We start from the raw sequence: 9,818 nt of genomic DNA on the forward strand, positions 1-9,818 counted from the left end.
CACATGAACATTTGGGGTGGAGATGTCTAAATTTGTGCGTCTCGCATTTCTTTTGAGCTACTGAAATTGTGCTTTGCTCATTGAACTGTTTCCAACTCCATTCCTCCCAAAGACTCCATGCTATGTTTAACAGTTGTGCCCGCTCTAGCATTAAAGTCACCCACAATTATAAGTTTGTCCTCTCTTCTTCTGTCACATTGATGAGGACGGTCTCCAGGTGTTCATAAAATTTTTCTTTGACTTCATTAGGATTCATCATGGTGAGAGCATACATGCTTATGATGGTGGCGCTTTCCTGCAAGTGCCAATCACATTGCCACAAGCCTGTCATTCACTCCTTTGGAGAGGCATACAAGCTTGTTGACTAGATTGGTTTTGATTGCAAAACATACACCAGCTTCACCACAGCTACCGCTGCGCTACCCTGCAGCTACTCCAGAAAAATATATATCTAGCTCTGACTTTGGTAAGCTAGCTTTCCTTTGCCAGCCTTGTTTCACTCACGGCTGCTATTTGTATGTGAAACCTGCTGAGTTCTCTCACAACAAGAGTGGTTCTTCTTTCAAATCTACTGGTTTTCATGTTGTCCATAAGCATGCACACTTATCAGTGGTGAGTGGAATCATTTTTGCAAAAGTTTTTATACATCTTTTCATGTATTTCAACCACAGGGTGGGATCCCCACCTGCTGGGGCAAGCAGTCCAAGGTTAGGTTAAGTGAAGCAGACAGTTTTTAGGTCACTTTTTCTAGGCCCTTCCTCCTGCCAGGAGATGAGCAGTACAGTCCTTAAAAGTCTGCACAGATACCCAGGGGCTGCCAAATCCTGTTGCTTCTTTAATCCAGTGAGATGATCCTACGACCTCAGCTGCCTATCTGCAGGGTTGTGACTACAGCTCCCAGTGTAGCCACCTGCTGCTTCATCACTTGCCTGTCACCAGGTACAAATGGTAAAATGGTATGGGCATATATTTTGACTCACTCATAAATTGGATTTAAGTGAGGCAGAGCTGCATAAAGTCATTGGCCTCCCTCTCTCTTCCAGAGTGATCAAAGTCCAGTGGCAAGACAAACATCAGGATGACTGGTGATGGCTCAAGGATGAAGTGGATGACCTTGGCATATTCAATGTTTAACCAAGCTCTAAGCACTCCACAGCGCCTGCTTCTGCGACCTTCATGGCACATTGGAATAAACTGTTCTCATCTGCCAGTTCCACTGGGCTAAGACTTCACACGCTTGGGATCAACACCCCCCTAACTCACTGATGGGTTTGAAGTCCCTCTGTTAATCTCAACCTGGTTTAGACTGTCTGCCAAAATGGGGGCATGTCCATTGCTCCTGCTACCGCTTCTTGGAACCACAGGTGAGAATTGGGTAGCAGGCGGACCCCAAAGGGGAGTGAGCAGCTCAGAAAAGAGCTCAGCAGCCCTCGCACCACAGGCGCTGGTCTTTGCAGAAACTCCACGTACCCCAAGTTATTCTTTCAAGTAAGTCTCACCTAAAGTCCTACCTTCTCCAAAAGACCTTTTAATGCTAAGTGAAATTCTCCAATTTATCCTGGACATATACATACCTTGTTTCTACATCATTGTTTGCATTTTGTCTCCCCTGCTGGACTGGAAGCTCCTTGAAGGCGGGAACTGTCTTTTGCCTTTCTTTACATCGCCAGGTTTAAGACAACGCTTGGCACACAGTAGGCATTTAATAAATGCTTGATAACTTGACTCCTGAAAACACTCATGGTATCCCTTCCCCCATCTTCTCTGCAGAGGATCTAGCTGCATACTTTTTTTTTTTGGTTAGTCAATAGGGTTAAGTGACTTGCCCAGGGTCACACAGCTAGTAAGTGTTATATGTCTGAGGCCGGATTTGAACTCAGGTCCTCCTGGGTCCAGGGCTGGTGCTCTATCCACTACGCCACCTCACTGCCCCCTCCATCCTTTCCCTCCTCATCTCACAATACTTAGGCATTTTTTCCTACTATCTCCTATCTCAGGGAAGAGATGGTTCTTCTCCTTGCAAAAGCCATCCCCTCTACATGCACCTTTGACATCATCCTGTTCCGTCTTCTCCATCAGGTTGGCCCCACTATCACCCCCATTCTTTCTCTAATCTGCAGCTTCTGCTCCTGGTTCCTGCCCTGATGTCTACAAACATGCCCACTTCTCCATCTTTTTAAAAAGCCTCACTTCATCTGACTATCCCCACAGTTGTCATGCTACATCTCACTGTCATCTTCACTTACACTCTCATCTTCCATAGGAAGCCTTTCCCAACTCTTCTTAATTCTAGTGACTTCCTTTCGTTAATTCTCTCCCATTTAACCTGTAACAGCCTGTTCGTACATATTTGTTTGCTTGTCACCCTCATTAGATTATGAGTTCCAAAAGGGCAAGGACTGTCTTTTGCCTCTTTCTTGTATCCCCAATACAATCAGGCCCCCAATGGGCCTAGTCCATAGAAGCCACTTAATGAATGTTTATTGATTCACAGACTGACTTCACCTAAATTCCTCAAAAAGGCTATCTACAATAGATGCCTCCACTCCCTTTCCTCTCCCCCTCATTCTTAACTCGGTCTTCTGACCTCATCATTCACCTGAAACTGCTCTCTCCAAAGTTGCCAATGATCACTTCAATGCCAAATCTAATGTTTGTTGGTATGGTTGTTGATTTTTAGCAATCCTCACCTTTCTTCGCCTCTCTGCAGCATTGGACACTATCCATCACCATTGCCTCCAAAATGCTCTCTCCTCTCTGGGTATTCATCACACTGTTCTTTCCAGGTTCTCCTCCCATCCCCACAACCGATCCTTCTCAGCCTCCTTGCTGGATCTTCATCCAAGACTCTCCCGTTGCCTGGGAGTATCCTCCAAGGGGCTGTCCTAGGCTGTCTTCTCCTTTCCCTCCATTCTCTCTACCTTGGGTATCTCCTTGGCTCTCATGTGTTCAGTTGTCTCTATGCCGTTTCCCCAGATTTATACATCTAGCCCTAATCTCTCATCTGAGCTTCGGTCCTACATCACCAACTGCCTTGTAGACACACACACTGGTTATCCCACTGCCATTTTAAACCCAACATGTCCAAAACAGAACTCATTATCTTCCTGCCTTACCCTCCCTCCTTCCCCAATTCCCTATTACTATTGAGGGCACCATTGTCCCCCGCAAGTGCTCAGCTTCACGATCTCCGTGTCATCTTTGACTTGACCAGACCTCTCCCTACGTGCCCAATCCGTTGTCAGATCTTCTCTTTCATCTTCACAGCTCTCCTGTATACATCACCTTCTCTCCATGTACCAGAGACCACTCTTTTCTAGATCCTCATTACCTCTTTTCTGGATCCTCATCACCTCTTTTCTGGACTTGCAACAGCTCGCTCCTTGATCTTCCTGCCTTGACTATCTCCCCACTCTAGTCCATTCTCCACTCAGCTACCAAATTGATTTTCCCAAAGCACGCATCAGACCATGCTCTCCTCTACTCAATAAACTCCATTGGCTCCCTATTATTACCACTAGGATCAAACATACTTATGTGAAAGGCCAATAGGAGCCCTTAGAGTAAGCTTACTGTGTTCTGCCAATGGGTAATTTGAGTCGAGGCTTGGTGAACCTGCTCATGTGAGGAATGGTACATGAAGGAGGGGTCCTCTTCCAAGTCACATCATGTGCATGTATTCAGTGACTGTTTCCTGGGAGCTTACTGCACAAACCTCTCGCTTGGCCGCGAAGCCGGAATTGAATGTTCATTCCCAAGGCACAAGAAGATACTGGCTCTGTCTCTTCCCTGTCAGCTTTCAAGCGAGGAGGAAGAAAAGCTGCCGTAAGCCTCTAGGTAGGCCGTGAGGTAGCAGCTCTGGACGTCTCTAGACTAGAGTCCCCATCCTGGCCACCACGTGGCCATGAATGCATGGCACCTCTTGTTTCTTCTGCCTCTGTTGTGTATCTTCTTCCTGAATCTTAGGTGAGGAAGCATTAAAGATGAAACAGGCTAGGCCATGACATCATCAGCCTCAAAAAGTCAAAAGAATCATCACAAATCCAGCACCTGAAGTATATAGCAGAACTCTCCATGGCCACAGCAGCTGAGCAAGGCAAGGAACTAGCTCTGACCCAGAGCACCAGTGAGCTGAACCAGCAGCTGGGCCATCGCAGAAACAGCCATCAATTAGCTAAGGAACATCTAGAAGTGCACTTGGGAGGCTGAATCTTAAAGTCTGAGCCCGCATTGCCCAGGAACGGAGGAGATAAACAGCAAGGGAGCTCCTAGTTCCAGAGGTTTGGATTTGGATTTTGCTATATCTTCTCAGGAAATAACCCTCCAGGGCAGCTCGGTGGCCCAGTGGAGAGAGCACCGGCCCTGGAGTCAGGAGGACCTGAGTTCAAATCCGATCTCCAACACTTGACACTTACTAGCTGTGTGACCCTGGGCAAGTCACTTAACCCCAATTGCCTCACCAAAAAACAAACAAATAAATAAATAAATGTCCTTCCAGCCAAGTCAAGTCAAGAAGCATTTATTAAGCACTCACTATGTTACAGGCACTGTTCCAATCCCTGGGGCTACAAAGAAAGGCAAAGACATTTCCTGCCCTTAATAAACACTTGTGTAATGCTGGAGCTTTTACAGAAGAATATTTACTTCCAAAGGTATAGTTACAAATATGCCAACATACCCCACCCCAAAATGTGAGGGGGCATAATTCCTGGCATTAAAGGAGAGTAGGAAAGGTTTCCTGTAGAAGGTGGGATTTTAGCCAAGATTTGAAGGAAGCCAAGAGGCAGAAATGAAGAGGAAGTATATGCAAGGTGTGGGGACCATATATTCAAGGCCAGTGAACATAAAGAGTAGAGAAAAGCATAGAGATCCTGGAAATGTAAGGGGCCAGTCTGTGAAGGGCTTGAAAAGTTCTCCAGCTCAATATCCTTCAGTGACTCCCTATTACCTTCAAGGTCACCACCAGATCTCCACAAATATCTGGTTCGCCCCCCCCCCACTCCTTCCCAATGACAATCCAGCACCAGAAATCTCCTGCTTATGGAGATTTCAGCTTTGCTACTCAACACTCCCTGCCCTCCTAACAAAAAAACAAAAACTCCCAAAGCCTCCCTTTATCAAGGACTCAGAATTTTCCAGCTGACTCTTTATTTCTCACCAGCTGTTCTCCCAGATCATAAAATATCATGCTCCCCATCCTCTGTTGGTCCCCATATCCTTCCTCCTCTTCCCACTTTTCGGCCTCCTTTTGTAAATTGTCTCCTCCACACCACTAGATTGTAAGCTCCCTGAAGGCAGGGACTATCTTTCTTATGACTATTTTCTGCTAAGGCACGAAGTTGACAAAGATCAACGTTTCTTGACCATGACTGTGACTATGAAAGTCCTTTGGCTTTTAAAGGCCATCCCTACCTTGATGGTCTTCTCACGCTTTATTCCCCTACCCAGCATACATGCTATAGCTCATATACACTGGTCCACTTACTATTCCTTCAACAGGACACCCCCATCTCCCACCTCTGGGCCTTTGCACTCACTGTCTCTCCTCCTTGAAATGCCCCACCTCCACCTCTTAACTTTCTGCCTTCCTTCAAGACTCAATTCAAATCCCACCTCCTGTAGGATGACTTTCGTGGTCCTCCCACCTGCTGATGCCTTCCCTGAGAGGTCACCTTCCCTCTACTCTGTAGCCATCTTTAAAGCATGTAGTTACATTTTGTCTCTGTCACTACAATATGAGTTCCTTGAGGGCACAGATCATGCATTCACCTCTCTTTGTATCTCCAGGGCTTAGCACAGTGGCACACAGTAAGCACTTAATAAATACTTGTGTAACACTGGAGCTTTTATAAAAGCATATTTACTTCCAAAGGTGTAGTCACAAATATGCCAACATACCCCCCCCAAAATGTGAGAGGCATAATTCCTGGCCCCCACTACCACCACCTCAGTTTTTGGGGAAGGGATGGGGATTAGGTTCATAGCTTAACTTCGTTCCCTGGAGCATGGTCCCAGTTCAAGTCCAAACTCCCTTCTGCCTCTAGTCTCGACCATGCTGGGTTGGCTGGCTATTATACCATCTACCTGTAATCCAGGCCCCAAGATCATCAGGGCCCTAGACCTGTAGAGATCCCCTCTAAACTGAAGAGGATCTATAACACAGAATAGAAACAAACACCCCTAGCCCCATTTTTCTGAGCTGGAGGAGAGTCCTTCCCCTCCCACTGATTCAGTCTGTAACACCACACTGGGTCCAGCAGATAGAAGTGGACAAAAAGAAGCAGCTGAGCAAAAAAAAAAAAAAAAGCCAAAGAACTCAGTATCACTCACTAGCTTTTTTTTTCTTTTTTAATATAAATTTATTTATTTTTAGTTTTCAATATTCACTTCCACAAGTTTTTGAGTTCCAAATTTCTCACCCCTCCCCCTCACCCCAAGATGGCATGCATTCTGAATACCCCTTCCTCTGGTCTACCTTCTCTTCTATCTCTCCCCCCTCCCTTCTCTTATCCCCTTCCCCTTCTGTTTTCCTGTAGAGCAGGATAGACTTCTGTACCCCATTTCCTGTATTTCTTATTTCCCAGTTGCATGTGAAAACATTTTTTTAAACATGTGTTTTTAAAACTTTGAGTTCCAAATTTTCTCCCTTCCTCCCTCCCCACCCACCCTCATTGAAAAGGCAAGCAACTCAATATAGGTTGTGCGTGTGCAGTTATGCGAAACACTTCCTTAGTAGACATGTTGTATCACTAGTTTTAAAGATGAAGGCGGGCAGCCAATCTAAGGAGACTACCTTCAGCCACGTGCTGGGATGCATTGGGCAGCCCAGGTTCCATTTATTACCTTAATAAATGCCAGCTATTGCTGGGAGCTGACTGAGCAATGTTCAATAAGGCTGGAAATGCAGACTTAGGTGAGGTTGTAAAGAGCCTTAAGAGCCAACCAGAAGAATTCACTTGTGATTCTAGAGGTAATTAGGAGTCACTGGAACGGGGGGAGTCCAGGACTCCCAGGGTTAGATCTGTGCTTAAGGAAATTGATTGGGCAGCAGCCAGTCTGGAGCCGGAAGACTCCCCACAATTCCACGTCTAACCTTAATTCCAAGGCTGTAGGAATCATCTAGGCAAAAGGTGCGAGGGGTCCGATTGAAGACACAGGTAGAAACTGTAAAATCTGGCAATTGATTGGATGTGTGAACTGAGGGAGTAGAGGAGGAGAGAATGATAATGTCATCTCCTGGCCACCCTACCTACCCCACCTCCCAGAAATCACCTTGGATTTGTTGTGCACATACTTATTTTACCTATAGGGGTCAGTGTGGCGTGGTGTGGTGGACGAAGAGATGGCCCCAGAATCAGGAAGATCTGAACTCATGTCCAGTCTCTGACCCATGGTATCTGGTTAACCCTGGCTGGGCAGGGAGTCCCCAGCCAGCTCTCTAAGACTACAGAGAAAGTTGTGACTTGAATTAGTGGAGGGAGTTTCCACTCCTGGGAATTAACAACATGAATGAAATCATAGGTCTAGTTTCCCTTCAAAAACTGTGTGCACGGGGCAGCTAGGAGGCGCAGTGGATAGAGCACCGGCCCTGGATTCAGGAGAAGCCAAGTTCAAATTCGGCCTCAGACCCCATTGCCAAACGAACAAACAAACAAAAATTGTGTATATACTAATTTGTGGGTTTGTCTCCCCAGGGAGTAGGTAAGCTCCTTTCATTGATGTCTTTCTACCCTCAGCCCTAGTGAAGTCCCTGACACATAGTGGGTGCTTAATAAATTCCTTTTTTGCTTTGTTTTAAAGCCTGGTTCTCCCTATCTTGCAAGCCCAGGGTGGAAATGCAGGAGCTACTCAGGATTCAGTCCATCACAGATTAGCTCAGGAGTTTTGACCTGCTCTGTTTTCAAACCTTAAGCAAACTGATCCTCCCCACACCCAACCAATGACAGGGGCAGGCTCTCCATAGTAATGTCAAAGGTAGGGCAGACCCGCAATTGGCTTACCCCTCTGTGTCTCAGAACTCCCCCGCTCCATCGATCCACCAGCCTGGGCCTCCCAATGGCAGGGATTGCAGAAAGTGCTGACCAATTCTTGCTGATTGAACAAGTGTGGAAAGCTGGTCTCCCTGTCATCAAGGCTGTCACCCCATTCCACAGTGTGCTGCATCCTGGAGGCACAAAAGGAGAAGATTCCTCCCTGAGCCTCACAGAAGGAATCTTACTGTCTGGTTAAAGAATAAAAGAGGAACGCTCATTTGAGCCAGAGCCAGGAGAGCCACGGGCATTTAGCTTTTCTCTTGGCCAGAGGACAGATCAGGCTAGAGCAGGAATGGGAAAAGCCAGAGAGGAAGGGCAGGGTCAGGAATTAGCCGGGCAGGGTCAGGAATTAGCTGGACTGGCAGAAGCTTATGGAAGTGCAAGAACTCAGCACAAACCATCCCTTAAAAATGAACACAGTTCCTCAGTAGTCTGAGGGGTAGGAGACCTTCCAAGCAGTTGCACTCTGTTTCTAGTTTATACCTAAAAGTGCTTACACATGTTTGCATGTGTATATGTATGTGTATATGAATATATACATATACGTAAATTATAACCTGCATTAAAATTTAAGCTCCTTGAGAGTTAGGGGCTCTCCTTTTGTGAAAGGTGGCTATGTGGTAGCAGGAGGGAGAGGGCTGGGCCTGGAGTCAGGACAGACCCAAGTTCAAATCCAGCCTCACACACTTACTAGCTTCATGACCCTGGGCAAGTCACGCAGTTCTATGTGCCTCCATGTTCTCATCTGTAAAATGAGGGCAATAATAGCCCCTATTTGACAGAGCTGTTCTGAGGATCCAATCAGATAATCTTTGTGAAGTGCTAAAGCCCTCCCTATTTGTCTGCGTCCAAAACGCTCAGCAGAATAGGAGTTTAATGAATGATTGGTGCAAGTATGACTTTGATGCTGTTTGCCAAGGATTAGCCAGGATAGGAGGAGAACTGTCCGATCAGATGGCTAGAACCAGAAGGGCCTGAGGGACTACCGAGTCCAGCCCCCTTTTTTTTTGCAGATGAGGGAACTGAGGCAGAGAAGTTCAGTGACTTGCCTCAGGTCAGTAAGTGACAAGATGGAATTGAAACCCAGCTCCTCTGACGCCAAATCCAGCCGTCTTTCCCCCGCGCAGCGCTGTCCGGAGGCCCCCTCCCCGGCGCCGCGCTGTCCACGGGCCCCCTCCCCCGCGCCGCGCTGTCCGGCGCCTTCCCCCCCGTGTTACAGTGAAAAGCAGGTTGATCTAACTCTGGGTGAGCTCAGGTCCTTCCCACTCACAGGTGGTGGGAGTCATGGGCCGCTGGGTGGTGCAGCGGGTAGAGTGGATAGAGCGGATAGAGCGCCGGCCCTGGAGGCAGGAAGCCCTCAATTCCAATCTGGCCTCAGACTTCACCTTATTCTGATCTCTCGAACGCCTGTTTGCACCAGCTAGTATTCTTACCCATGGTCCTCCCGTCTGTCTGCGGTAAAGCTGCTTTCGGCGCTCTCAAGAAATGTCCGACTTGAGGCTTCAGGATTCCCTCCCCTTAAAAAGCACGAGAGTCACTCACTCGCTCACTCACTCCCCCAGACATTCATGGAGCATACACCCCGCAGGCAGTGGGCACAAAGACAGCGCAGCTGCCAGGCCGTGGTCCAGGTCCAGGGTAGCCGTGCCCTCTGCATCCTGCATGCTGAGCTTCACGCCTGACTCCCCTGTGGCTGCACTCTGGCCTTCCATCTCCACACCAGGGGTCTTGGGGTAACCAGCCCAGCCCGGCGCCCTGGACTCCCCAGATGCCCTTAGGTCTATC

Source organism: Phascolarctos cinereus, unplaced genomic scaffold (assembly GCF_003287225.1).
Source record: "Phascolarctos cinereus isolate Bilbo 61053 unplaced genomic scaffold, phaCin_HiC Scaffold_9;HRSCAF=440, whole genome shotgun sequence".
NCBI lineage: Eukaryota > Metazoa > Chordata > Mammalia > Diprotodontia > Phascolarctidae > Phascolarctos > Phascolarctos cinereus.